Here is a 13343-nt window from a genome sequence, read left to right on the forward strand (position 1 = left end):
TCTCTTCAGGCAATAATGAACTTCACATTTACAAATGTGCTGATCAGAATTTAGGTCTGGGAATCGACTGTAGGTGGATATCTAAATGGATCTCCTTGGAGTAGGTAAATAAAGGTCTTCGCTAAGGGAATGACCTTCCCATCTTACTTCACAAGTATTCATCAAAGAAACATTCTAGATTCAGATTTCTCTCCCAATGTTCAAGTTCCCAACGTGAAGAGAGAAGATGTGGGAGGAATGAGCAATAGCAATTCTCCAACCTTGCAAAGACCACATTGTATGCTAAAAGCCAGATAGTGCAGATCTGGAAATCTGAAATAAAAACAAAGTGCATGCTGGAAAAGCTCGGCAGGTCTGGCAGCATCTGTGGAGGGAGAAACAGAGCTAACGTTTCAAGCCCAATATGGCTCTTCTTCAGCCTTTGTTTTTAATGTGTGTTTTATGTTATTTTGTGCTTCCCATGTGCTTGCAGAATCATTTTCAATTGTAATAAGCCAAGTACGCAGCTAACAGGAACCCTAAAATTTGGATGGAACAATGTGGCCTCTGTGACGCTCTCCACGAACTGGAATTCAATACCTGAGCACTCTTCACTTCAGTTTGCTTTCGTTTTTTTTTCCCAGAGTTCAAGGTTCTTCACGGTAGTTTTGGTGGTTGAACAGCATCTGGTGTCCTGGAGTTGTCACAATGCGTGTTCTGCAAGGTTCTCTCTTTTCTGGAGATGGGGTTCAGCTGCTGAGCAACTTGATCTGCTCAGGGCCCCCTCCTTTTTCACAGAATAAGTGGAACCACCCTCCTGGTAAAGTAATGCTGCACCCACCCCCCCCAGCTCCTCCAGCTCTGGATCCTCTTCCTGCTCAGTGAATCTGGCCTTCCCGGCTTTGTTTATTCAAGTGGACCAATTTTAAATCAGGTAAGACATTGTTGTTACCATTTTGTTACTAATGAGGGCAGCCATGACTCAGGGCTAGCACTCTCACCTGTGTCGGAAGCTTGTGGGTACAAGTCCCAGTGAGCAAACGGATGTCTAAGGTCCACAGACTTTCCTTTGCCTGTTTTTCGGTGAGAAATAAGTGACTGGCCATTGAAATTTCCCCCACCTTCTTCAGTTGAGTATCTTTCACACTTTAGAAGCTGTACCAAAGCAACACAGACCCTGGGATACTATTAATACAGATCTGCCAAAAACCTTCTGCTGCCAGGTATTTTATACTGAATTTGAATAGTATATAATGGGGTCTCTCTAGACCCACCAGCAACTGAGAACCAAAGGTGAACTGCTGTTAAAGAATGAGTAACGGTCTTTAAGTGGAGACTTTGGGTTTCTTTCTGACCCAGATTGCACACTGGCAAATGCACTTGGTACAGCAAAGTCATCAATTTGCCAATGACGCTCTTGCCATCAAACACTGGATTTACGAGAATTACTAAACAGCTGAGCTCAGTAAATGCAAAAACGTAACTCTCTGAAATGTCACATTGATCATATACTTTGATAAGTGGTAAATGACATGCAACTCTTGACTTAAACAAACCTGGGAGATTGCCTCAGGGAGAGATCTAAGAACTGCTCCATCCTCGCACCAAATCAAATGTGGCTGATTCGCCCAACCCACTACCATGAGCATTCACTCCCCCCACCACCTGCACACAGTGGCTGCAATATGTACCATCTCGCACTGTAGCAACTCGCCAAGGCTCCTTCGGCAGCATCTGCCCAAACTCGCAACCTCTACCATCCCGAAGGACGAGGGCAGCAGGCACCTGGAAACACCACCACCTGCAAGTCACACACCACCTGTTTTGGAAATATATCGCCATTCCTTCATCGGCATTGTAGGGTCAAAATCCTGGCATTCCCTCCCTAACAGCACTGTGCGAGTACCTTTACCACTCAGACTGCTGTGGTTCAAGGCAGCAGCTCACCACCACCTTCTCAAGGGCAATTAGGGATGGGCAATAAGTGCTGGCCATGCCAACGACGCCCACATCCCACATGCGAATAAAAGAAAAACCTCTTCTTCAGGTCTGTAGCCAGAGCTAAGCTGTTTCTCATGTTAAAAAAACCTGAGACACTCAGACAATAGGTATGCGAGTCGGCAGAGAATTACTCTCAAACTGAAGCAGCAGAGGTTCAGCTGGACATAGATTCCTGCTTGAAGCAAGATACCGAAGGAGATCTCCCTATTGGCTCGAAAGCCAGTTTATCAGGAACAACTAGGTTATCGGCAATACTTACATGAGTAAAACTGGGTAAATGATTTTAGCGGATGTTTTAGAGAAAGCAAATAATCAACTCCTGTCAGTCCTGGGTTCAAATTACTGTGAAGTCAAGTTGGGACACTCCAGACCTGGGTGTAGGTTCTGATTTCAGTTGCACAATTTGATCCTGTACATAGGGCAAAGTAATGCTACATTTGTTTATAACCAGACCTATGCAAATATGTACAGTACTTAAATTGTCTGCTGAATGAATGAAAACAGACTAGGCCTAAATTCAAAGAATGTTACCAAGTCCATCCCAAACTCTGTATGGCAATTGGAGTCACAATGTGAGGCAACAATCGCTATAGTACCGTGGAGTACAAGTTCAACATGTTTTGCAAGCAGGAGCGCGTAGCTTGTTCCTGGTGCCTGGGAAACCTGGGCAGCTGTGGTTAAAAATAGAACGATTGTTAAAATGAAGGCTGTGGCCTCATTATAATATTTAAATGGCCAAACCACTTCCCACAAGAGGGTTGGTCGGTTCCCCCTCTTTCCGCCTCGGCTAAAAACAAAAGTGGGCGGGGGGTTGGTTCCTGTTCCAGGCTTTTTGCGTTTTAACCTGTTTTTAGGGGGGTTTACATTCAGTCCTACGCCTCCAAGGCAATTGGAAAGCAACGTGGTGGCACAGTGGCTATGGCACTGGACTAGTAACCCAGAGGCCTGGTGCTCATGCTCTGGAGGCTGGAGTTCAAATCCCATCACGACAGCTGGGGAATTGAAACCTAATTAAGTAAAAGCTAGTATCAGAAGTGCTGAGCATAAAAAACCAACAGGTTATTGTAAAAACCCATCTGGTTCCCTTTAGGGAAGGGAATCTGCCGTCCTTACCCGGTCTGGTCTACATGTGACTCCAGACCCACAGCCATGTGGTTGGCTCTTAACTGCCCCTCTGAAATGGCCAAACAAGCCACTCAGTTGCATCCACCTTCTCCAGGGCAATAAATGCTGGACTTGTAATGGACATTCATCCACCCCATGGCTTTAATCTGGAAAGTTATCATAAAACTGTTGAAACCGTACCTTCAGCCGTTTTCATTCAGTCACCTCAAGCTACAGCGTACAACAGAATGTCTCAGCAGCTTCAACATCGGTCACCATCTGATATCAGACCTACCACAACAAACATCTCCATTTAACGAGGCTCTGAGTTGTGCTTCTGGCAACTGGCACTTAATCTTCAACATGATCAAATCTTTCAAGCAGAAACGTAGCAGGATCTTGCTCCCAAAACACCCATTTTATTTACTATTGCTCTCCAATATTCACCTAGTCATCAAACATCCTGGATCAGACAGATCTGTTTATGCTCCAAGTGGCTGTTTAATTAAATTAACTTTCAAGGAAGTCTAATTCACAGAAAAGCACATGCAAATACATCCCCTACTCTTATCAGTTCCTACTCTCATTTTACTAAAGTCAACAAGGAAGTAAAGAAATATATAGCAATACATAAAAATTAGCTTTTGCTAAGAAATAGGGAGCAATTATCTGCTGCCAGAAGCAAGTTTCTTTTAATTAATTGACAGTCCTAAAAGTTTGCTGTACTTACACATCCGGAAGAAACATTTCAGGAATGTAATTATCTCCAAAGAACATCTTCTAAAGGAGTTCAGCAGAGCAGGACTCAGAGCGCGAATACTTAATGCCACTGTATGCAGAATCAGAGGCTGAATCCTGCACTCCACTCCAGATTATTTGAAATAAGCCCATACTGACTTTGCTAGATGTACTGACTAGGTGTAGTGACCCTGTTAGGTGTACTGACTAGGTGTAGTGATGCTGGTAGGTGTACTGACTAGGTGTAATGACGCTGGTAGGTGTACTGACTAGGTGTAGTGACCCTGTTAGGTGTACTGATTAGGTGTAGTGATGCTGGTAGGTGTACTGACTAGGTGTAGTGACGCTGCTAGGTGTACTGACTAGGTGTAGTGATGCTGCTAGGTGTACTGACTAGGTGTAGTGACGCTGGTAGGTGTACTGACTAGGTGTAGTGACGCTGCTAGGTGTACTGACTAGGTGTAGTGATCCTGCTAGGTGTACTGACTAGGTGTAGTGACACTGGTAGCTGTACTGACTAGGTGTAGTGACCCTGCTAGGTGTACTGACTAGGTGTAGTGACCCTGCCAGGTGTACTGACTAGGTGTAGTGACGCTGCTAGGTGTACTGACTAGGTGTAGTGATGCTGCTAGGTGTACTGACTAGGTGTAGTGACGCTGCTAGGTGTACTGACTAGGTGTAGTGATGCTGCTAGGTGTACTGACTAGGTGTAGTGACGCTGGTAGGTGTACTGACTAGGTGTAGTGACGCTGCTAGGTGTACTGACTAGGTGTAGTGATCCTGCTAGGTGTACTGACTAGGTGTAGTGACACTGGTAGCTGTACTGACTAGGTGTAGTGACCCTGCTAGGTGTACTGACTAGGTGTAGTGACCCTGCCAGGTGTACTGACTAGGTGTAGTGACGCTGCTAGGTGTACTGACTAGGTGTAGTGATGCTGCTAGGTGTACTGACTAGGTGTAGTGACGCTGCTAGGTGTACTGACTAGGTGTAGTGACCCTGCCAGGTGTACTGACTAGGTGTAGAGACGCTGCTAGGTGTACTGACTAGGTGTAGTGACGCTGCTAGGTGTACTGACTAGGTGTAGTGACGCTGGTAGGTGTACTGACTAGGTGTAGTGACGCTGGTAGGTGTACTGACTAGGTGTAGTGACGCTGCTAGGTGTACTGACTAGGTGTAGTGACGCTGGTAGGTGTACTGACTAGGTGTAGTGACGCTGCTAGGTGTACTGACTAGGTGTAGTGACGCTGCTAGGTGTACTGACTAGGTGTAGTGACGCTGCTAGGTGTACTGACTAGGTGTAGTGACTCTGCTAGGTGTACTGACTAGGTGTAGTGACCCTGCCAGGTGTACTGACTAGGTGTAGTGACGCTGGTAGGTGTACTGACTAGGTGTAGTGATGCTGGTAGGTGTACTGACTAAGTGTAGTGACGCTGGTAGCTGTACTGACTAGGTGTAGTGACGCTGGTAGGTGTACTGACTAGGTGTAGTGACGCTGGTAGGTGTACTGACTAGGTGTAGTGACGCTGCTAGGTGTACTGACTAGGTGTAGTGACTCTGCTAGGTGTACTGACTAGGTGTAGTGACCCGGCTAGGTGTACTGACTAGGTGTAGTGACGCTGGTAGGTGTACTGACTAGGTGTAGTGACGCTGGTAGGTGTACTGACTAGGTGTAGTGGCGCTGGTAGGTGTACTGACTAGGTGTAGTGACCCGGCTAGGTGTACTGACTAGGTGTAGTGACCCTGCCAGGTGTACTGACTAGGTGTAGTGACCCTGCCAGGTGTACTGACTAGGTGTAGTGACCCTGCCAGGTGTACTGACTAGGTGTAGTGACACTGCTAGGTGTACTGACTAGGTGTAGTGACGCTGCTAGGTGTACTGACCAGGTGTAGTGACGCTGGTAGGTGTACTGACTAGGTGTAGTGGCGCTAGTAGGTGTACTGACTAGGTATAGTGACGCTGCTAGGTGTACTGACTAGGTGTAGTGACGCTGCTAGGTGTACTGACTAGGTGTAGTGACCCTGCTAGGTGTACTGGGTGTACTGAGTTCAATGCCTCCATCGCCATTGGAGCTGAGTTGCTTGAACTTGGGTTTATGGGAGAATTTCCCACAGCTAAATTCCCAGTCCTCTGTAAGAGGCACCAGAACTCAGAAAGGACCGAAGCAGAGGGGACAAAATAAAAGTTAAATTTAGGCTATGTTGGGGCCTAGGAGTCATCAAGCTTGTACAATGGGGTTGCTTGCCTGCATTTAAAATATGACTTGGCAAAAAGGGCTTCAAGCTCCAAATCTGGATGCAATTCCTCCTCAACTGCTAATTTCATTCAAAACAAAAAGCCAAAAATCAGGTCGTCCAGGTGGGAATTAATGGGCATCCTGTTGATTCCGGGTGCTCTGCATTCACATTTTGTTAGGCATCACAGTGCCACATGTTAAGAGAACGGAATCCTTTACTGCTGAAGTACCCCAGGTGCCAGATCCCATCTGAGTGCAGTTGGCTACCTACAAAACCACGGGAGGCCAGAAGTGGTGCAGAACCACTTCTACAAATTCTTCCATAGGATCTGAGCTTTGCCGGCTGGGCCAGCATTTATTGCGCATCCCTAGTTGCCCATGAGAAAGTGGTGGTGAGCTGCCTTCTTCAATCGCTGCAGTCCATATGGTGCAGGTACACCCACAGTGCTGTTAGGGAGGGAGTTCCAGGATTTTGACCCAATGACAGTGAAGGAATGACGATATATTTCCAAGTCAGAATGATGAGTGGCTTGGAGGGGAACTTCCAGGTGGTGGTGTTCTGGGTGGTAGAGGTCATGGGTTTGGAAGCTGCTGTCTAAGGAGATTTGAAGAGTTGCTGCAGTGGGAGGTACACACTGCTGCCACTGTGCGTCAATGGTGGGGGGAGTGAATGTTGAAGGTGGTGAAGGGGTTGCCAATCAAGCGGGCTGCTTTGTCCAGAATGGTGTCAAGCTTCTCCAGTGTTGTGGAGCCACATTCATCCAGACAAGTGGAGATTATTCCATCACACTCCTGACTTGTGCCTTGTAGATGGTGGACAAGCTCAGGAGATGAGTTGCTCGCCACCTGCTTTTGTAGCCACACTATTTATATAGCTGGCCCAGTTCAGTTTCTGGTCAATGGTAACCACCATGATGTTGATAGTGGGGGATTCAGTGATGGTAATGCCAATGAATGTCAAGGGGAAGTGGTTAGATTCCCTCTTGTTGGAGATGGTATTTCTGTGGTGCGAATGTGGCCAACAGTCTGTGGAACTGGATGGGCCAATGAACACAGCATTACTCAGCTCTGGAGTGCAGGTGAATCTGGTTCTTTTGCTGATGCTCAAACCCATCCAGCCACACGAAGGTGACTGAAACAAATGAGGATGTTGAAAACATCCATTATTCTGACATTGTGAAGTAAAAATCAGTGCTGTATAGGAACTGGAGTTGGCAGTTGGGGTGAGGAGAGTTAAAGGCTGTACCTTAATTGAAAGGTCCGGTGACATCTACGATCAGTTTGATTTTCACATTAATGACTTGTAAGCCTCTCTGTAGCCCTGTGTGCAGGCAGGCAGGCAAGAGAGTGTGAGGGAAGCGGAATGAAAATTGTTGTTGTGAACCCAGGTAGCACTTCCTCATTTTTGGAAACCGAAACTTCAAACAACTTTTAAAATAAACACTCTCGTCTCTCATTCACAAATACTGCAGAACAATACGCCCAGGTGAAAATGAATGAATGTTAGATGGGTGTTTGCTCCGTGGGTGGGACAAATATGAAAATATGCCTAATGTCGCCTCCATTTTCTGCCAATGCTGGGTTCCACCCAAGTATCCTCTCAGCCTTATTAGAAAACACTCAAACTTAAAATGGACGCGGTTCAGTGTAAACAACTGGAATCCAAAGAAAGCACCAGCGCCATATCATTTATTTCTTCTCAAGTACACTAAATTGCCACTAAATTGCATTCTAAGAAACAGAAAACACAGAGCCAGTCTCAGTGAGGGGAAATTAAATTTCAAACACAGCAAAAAATTGCGGCAAAGCACCAGAAGGACGACTATTTCCTCGAGCTCCGGTCGCAATGCGAGGTGCGTTTCTGAGCGAACGCAACTGGAGGATTCTGGAACTTGGAAGCCAAGCGCGTGGTCAGTTTTGTGATTGGAGATACTTTCAGACGGGAGATTCGATGGTCGGCTGTAAAAGGTTGAAGAGACTTGGGTGTATCGTGTGTGTAACTACACACGAGACCCAACTTCTGCCACCTTTTAAGCCACGTTATTGGTCTGCTCCCTGATGACATGGGCACTCATGCAGAGGACACTCAAGCCCATGGTATTGATTCTCGGTAGTCTGTCTCCATAACAACACTGCAATTCTACTGAGATAAATACATGACTGAGAACACATTAGAGGGGTTCATTTGTTTGCTTAAAGGTTTGAGATTTGTACGTCAAGCTATGTGGGAAATGTGTGATTTATAGACAGCTGTCAGGTCCCATGAGCAGATTCTAATCTTCAGCTTGGTTGTAATCACTAAATCCATTGATTTATTCTTTTTCCCCTTTGTAGACAATGAACTAAAATCTCACAAAATATTTGGTCAGTCCAATGCCCTAGTGTGATTGGTGGTCTCCAGGTATTTCCTATTTTTTCCTAAACAAAGTTTTTCTGGATTATTTTCTGATCATTAACTGAAGTTCCAGGTTTGTACGATTTACATTAAAATCAATCTTCCCCCTTCCAAGCAATATTAAGAGCTTATGATCTACGCTTTTTAAGTATCGGTTCTCATCGCTGGTTCCACCAATCTTAGCTGGAGTGATAGCTTCCCCATGAGAACTGGGAATATAAATCTGAATCATGCAAACCAAAGCTAATAATGACCCTCATCTACAGTAACGCTGAGTGCTGCAAATCGTGCAGTACACTTAATGCACCCCTTGGTTGATCTGAAAGGTGGAAAATGTCACACTTTTTTGACTCACTTTGTCCAGGCTAAAATAGGTAATCAAATTTATTTATGCTTAAAGGGAAGCAATGGTATTAGACACAGCCTGTGAAGTCTTGCTGTGTATTTTGCCTCCGCCAGAGTTCCTGCTTGTGAGGGTTGTCCCATGACCCCCTACTGGAAGTGTGTGCATGGTGGATAAGAACAGGATTGGGCTTAGCCAAGACTGTCAGATGAAGAAAGGCTCCCTGGGCTATGTAGCAGAGGGATGCTCGAACCTTAACCAAGCATGGGAGAGGAAGAAGGAACATTGCAGGGGAGATGGTCAATGTAAATAACAAACAAGTTCTGCCAAATAATTCAGGGGTTCAAATTGTAAATATTTGAACTCAAGAGGCACACAAAAAGAGGGGTGTTACATTAACAGTTAACAAACTCCTTATTCAGTCTCACTTAAAAAAAACAGAAAATGGTTTAGCTTAGCATTTAAACCAGCTTGTGTTCAGGAACCAATAGCTCAGATCATTTTGGGATTGTCGATCTGTAATAGCGCATGTGTTTCACAGCAGATGCTGAATATCACTTTGTGAACATGTTCACTGTCTATATATGGTCTAGTACTTGGTATCAAATCTCCTGTGGTCAATAATACAGCCAGGCAACGTACAACATGAAAGGGGGCAGGCCTGGCCATTGATTAATTAATCATTAAGAGATGTAGCTGATTAGCAGCAGGGAGGCAGGAGCAATGCATAGCACCACCATTTTGAATTGCCTGGGCAGCGAATGTTAAAAAAAAACAAACAAATCAATAACCCTTTTGACCACTCTGTTGAAGTTTGGGTTAATAAATGAAAGTGAAAAGTTTTCCAATGGGTGTGTTGTTCATGCGGTGACACTCAGTTCTTTTCACCAAGCCATCAGGGGAACGTGTCAGGTGTTTTACTCCTGATAGCCGGTTGGTGAAGGAAGAAACCAGAGTAAATCTTTACTTGGAAAAGATTTTATTCACAGAGTGAAACCTTACAGGTATATACCTCCTGATACCATTCTCCTCCTTTGTCAGTAAGTGTCTCTTTATATGTGCAGAAGTAACCATCCAATCAATACTCTCCATCTGTATGTACTTAACCTCAACTGATACAATTAACATCAGGCGATGCAGAAAAATGGAAATAATATTATTGATGCCATGCCCGGGCATTCACATGACCTCTCCAGCACCTGGCTGCCCCCGGATACAGAGAACTCATAAAGCTGTTTATCTTCTAATCCTTTCAAAAGTACCCGGTTCATTTGACTTCCAAAAGATATTGTGTAATTAAAGATATGGCAAATATAACTGGCCTCTAAATTACCGCCATGGATAATGGAGTCCCACTTTTTCCTGAGTCAGGCAGTCTTGATGCCAGTTCTGAGCCCTCTGCCCAAAAGCCCCATCCATTGAGGACGTAAACACAATGAATATTGCTCAGACAGTGCAGAAACTCTTAATAGCAACAGCACCGAGGGCTACCTACAAGGGTGGGACAGTGGGGTTTCATCTCCTGTATCTAAACCAGAACCCGTTCCTCGTGAGAAAGTGATGCTTGGATGTTGCTCACCTGAACAACAGGCCGAAGCCCTAACAAAATATAAACACACCTCGAGATGTAAAAGAAAATAACTCACTGTTTGAATCAAATGAAAGTTTTAATGTCTATACTAATCTTCAGACTTCCAAATCTCAAGCTCAATGAAAACCAAATTACTTGTGATCTGCCTCGTTTTTCCATCTATTCATTTAAACTCAATGGGGGGGATTTGGGAAATGAGACCCCACCTGATTCAGTTCCCACTGCTTATCGTGGGCACAATCATACCAACAACATTCACCCGCTACATAGTGATCAGTGTGTCAAAAAACAAACTGTGACACAAAGTAGTGGAGGTGTTAAAAAGTGAAGATAAGTCTGCTCAGCGCACAGACACACACACACACACGGCGATTCAGAAAGCTGCACTGGCAACTGATGAAATGGGTCAACGTAAGCTCTCACAGCTTAAATCAAAGCCGGAATATGTCATCTCAACCCCGATGAAGAAAAACCTCTTTTAAAAGTTCAATACGGAGTCTGAATGTGTCCAGCTGGCAAGCAATCCTCACAGACAGTGGCAGGAGTTTGAGAGCATTTGGGCCACTCAGTCATCCAGAAATAAAGGTGAGGAAGGGGGAAACTCAAATTATTCTGACTGAGATTTTAAGGATATTCACTTTCCCTATCAATTTGGATAAAATTCTTCCTGATAAATTAAGATTGCGCTGTTCCAAATCGACTGGGACATGATCTATCCAATTGCACAAACTGTTTCTCCAAGGTTAATAAGCTCACTGCCTTCCAGCTTAGAAATGTCAGCAATTGGAGTCTTCCTATCATCATAAATAACACACACACACACACACACACACACAGACACACACAGACAGAGACAGACACACACACAGAGGCAGACAACACGCACACAGACAGACAGACGCACACACAGAGACAGACAGAGACAGACACACAGACAGACAGAGACAGACACACAGAGACAGACAGACACACAGAGACAGACAGACAGACACACACACACACAGACAGACGCACATACACAGACACACAGACAGACAGAGACAGGCACACACAGACAGACACACACACACACACAGACACACACACAGACTGACTGACAGACAGACGCACACAGAGACAGACACACACATGCGTACACACACACGCAGACAGAGACAGAGACACACACACAGCGACAGAGACACATAGTCAGAGACAGACACACACACAAACACAAAAGGGTAATTTTCTGCTGGGGAATATCCAGCCTGTCATTGTTGGGAGCTCCCCTCAAAGCTACAGCCAAGTGAGAGATTAAACAGCCCAGTAAGAATTGTAGAAGTTTAGCAGTTTGATAAAAAATACTCAGGGACGCTTTCCCCTTAACCCTGTCACTCCGTCAGGCAGTTCCATCAATGAAATGCTTCACAACACCAATACACAGGGGAAGAATGGTGTGCACACACACACATGTTTGTGTGTGTGTGTGTGTGTGTGTGTGTGGCGGGGGGGTGTCCGTCACGTGTGTAGCGTATGTGTGTGTGCGTAGCATGTACGTGTGTGTAGTGTGTGCAAAGCAAAACAGCAGCTTTACTTGATTGATTGATTGTGTGACCTGATCTGCAACAGCACATATTTGGTTTGCCTAGATACCAGAGTTTACTTCTGTGCAACATTAAAAGGCGATGACTCATGCCCCTAGGCACCTTGTGATGTTTAATAGATAAGCTGCTGTTGTTATCCAATAAACTAAAACAAAACTCATGAATTAATGGCAGAAACTTGACACCACAGCCACACAACTAGTTACACGAGACACGCCCATCCCACTCCCCTTAACGCCATCTGTGTTTACTGTCCTTTCAATCTGCTTCTACTTCACCTGAACTTTTTAATAGCTGCGCCCTTATCTCGTTAATTAGTTGGTGTATCTTATATCAAACTGGAAGTGTTCAGAACACCCCAAGCTTCTGGAGCTGCTGCCCTGGACATTCACTAACACTGATCACAACTCGGACCATCAACAGCTGGCTGAATGATCATCCTTGTGATGCCCCTGTACAAACTGTCACCAACTCCCATTCACCCGTCGCCCCTCTGTTCGCTGACTTCAATCGACTCCTGGTCCAGCAATGCCCCTGTTTCAAGGTTCTTACCCTTGTTTTTAAATCCCTCCGTAACCTCGCCCTCCCCATCTCTGTAATCTCCTCCCGCCTGACAAACGACGAAGATATCTGCGCTCCTCCGATTCTGGCGTGCGCACATTCCCGATTTTAAATTGTCCCTCCTTCGGTTGCTGAGGATTCCCAGGCTCTGGAATTACCTCCTTAAACCTTGCCAACTCTCTATCTCCCTCTGCTCCTTAAGAAGTTTGGCCAAGCTTTTGGTCACCTGTCCTAACATTTCCTTACATGGCTTGGTGTCGATTACACTGCTGTGAAATGCCTTGTGATGTTTTACTATGTTGAAGGCACTATATGAATGCAAGTTGTTGGTGTAAGATTTTCCTCAGGCTGGAAGGTCTGTGTGCGGAGATAAAAAATCCAGAAGTTTGTAGTCAAGCTGAACATTAATGGCTTATATCATTGTCTAAATGTTTTACGCCTGTAACTTGCTCCATATGATTTCCAGGCACAAAATATCATTCACCTGAATAAGCCTCTAAGTCAGGCAGAGCTGAAGGAGCAGAGCAGAGCAGAGGTACATACCATTCATATTGTTTCAATCAGTGAACCTAAACCTTCTCCTGATAATCGGGATCCAGAACCTTAGTGTTAATAACGGGAACGTCAAGTTGCACAATCTTGCCAGAAACGATTCAGTGTGTAGAATGATGGGAGTAATGGCCAGCCGGGAATTAGGGAGTCTCTGTTGGTGGAGTTGCTGATGATGGAAGTCGTTTATCACTGACAGCCATCACATGGCCTCAATTTACAGACATTTGTGTCACTAGGAGTACACTAAACAGACCGGCCATT

The 13343-nt window shown here is 45.1% G+C and overlaps 1 protein-coding gene across 5 annotated transcripts in view; it reads right to left on the minus strand.

Annotated features, from left to right (window-relative positions):
- Window positions 1-13343, minus strand: part of pik3cd (phosphatidylinositol-4,5-bisphosphate 3-kinase, catalytic subunit delta) — a 200783-nt gene that overhangs the window by 116131 nt on the left and 71309 nt on the right. The window contains exon 4 of one of the 5 annotated variants that reach the window (XM_078557816.1): window positions 3286-3375. The exons of the other annotated variants lie outside the window; for them this stretch is intronic. The gene's annotated coding sequence lies outside the window, so the exon portion shown is untranslated. The remainder of the gene's footprint in view (window positions 1-3285; window positions 3376-13343) is intronic. 5 annotated transcript variants of the gene reach the window in all.

This window comes from Cetorhinus maximus, chromosome 15 (genome assembly GCF_964194155.1).
Source record: "Cetorhinus maximus chromosome 15, sCetMax3.hap1.1, whole genome shotgun sequence".
Taxonomy (NCBI): Eukaryota; Metazoa; Chordata; class Chondrichthyes; order Lamniformes; family Cetorhinidae; genus Cetorhinus; species Cetorhinus maximus.